Source organism: Penaeus japonicus, unplaced genomic scaffold, assembly GCF_977035675.1.
Source record: "Penaeus japonicus unplaced genomic scaffold, GWHDUDI00000001_assembly GWHDUDI00000018, whole genome shotgun sequence".
Classification (NCBI taxonomy): domain Eukaryota; kingdom Metazoa; phylum Arthropoda; class Malacostraca; order Decapoda; family Penaeidae; genus Penaeus; species Penaeus japonicus.
Window position 1 is genome coordinate 28,421,576 of NW_028234420.1, and position 1,110 is coordinate 28,422,685.

The 1,110-nt window shown below is 49.6% G+C and overlaps 1 protein-coding gene across 1 annotated transcript in view; it reads left to right on the forward strand.

Annotated features, from left to right (window-relative positions):
• LOC122249232 (uncharacterized) overlaps positions 1-658 on the forward strand; it is a 3,744-nt gene extending 3,086 nt beyond the window's left edge. Inside the window, exon 1 of the mRNA XM_043009927.2 lies at positions 1-658. This exon is cut by the window's left edge and continues 3,086 nt beyond it. The gene's annotated coding sequence lies outside the window, so the exon portion shown is untranslated.
• Positions 659-1,110: the final 452 nt, after the last annotated feature.

A 1,110-nucleotide genomic window follows, 5' to 3' on the forward strand; every position in this document is an offset into this window, starting at 1 on the left:
GGAAAACTCAATCTTAAAGGGTACACCTTAAAACCATCCCCCCTCCACATTCAGATGACTCACCTAAAACTCATCATTCCCCTAGACGACTCACACTACGTTCTCCCCTTTCATGAGACTCACCTATCCTTTAACCCAGACGACCCATCAAAAATCTCATACTTAGAACAACAATGACTCACCTAAACTCCTCACTTAAACGACTCACTTGCCTCTCTACTCAGTCAGACGACTCTCCTACATCACCATACTCAGAAACAAAACCGACTCACTTACCTCACTACCCCACGACTCACCTTAACCCCCAGACGAGTTACATACTCTCCCCCGCCCCCTCCCCCCCTCTGAGTCACTTCACCCCTTTCCCCACTCAACCCCACAGTCAACATACGAATGGCTCATCTACCCAGGACGACTCACCTAAACCTCTCTATACTCTACACAAAAACGGCTCACTTACAATACCGTTCCACCTCCCCCCTTCCCCTCACGTTGAGTCACCTAACCCCTCTATTCAACACCCTCCGCCAAACCCCAGGATAGATACCAGTGACCCCAACGGAACCCCAGAAAACCTGTTCTCCCCATAACCTAGCCTAGCCTAGCCTAGCTTGACCTAACCTCTCCTCCCCTTCCCCCACACACGCAAACAAACAAATAGACTCGACCTTGACTCCCCTCCCCTTAATCACCCCACGTCATACGACTCACCTACTTCCCCCACCCCCCCTTTCCATCCCTGACTTGAGTCACCTACCACCACTCCTCCTCCTCCCCCCCAAGCACAGACCCCTCCCACACTCACGAACAATTTTCCAAAATACCCATGTTCAGCCTACGTTTCCCACGGTAATATCACGGGTAAGGAGACTGAACGCGTGCAGTGGTGTGTCTGTGTACCACTAGACTGATAACATAACACAGACGATTTTCATCATTGCATTGTCAAATCATATGGAACACGCGTGTCTCGAGAAATGTACTGCATGCTATTGCAAGCACCATCCGCCTCTCCCCCCTCCCCCTTTCCACCTAAAATATGCACCTCTTGCATTCCAGGTAATGATTTGTGGGCATTATAATCTACTTGAGGAAGACAAGATTACTATA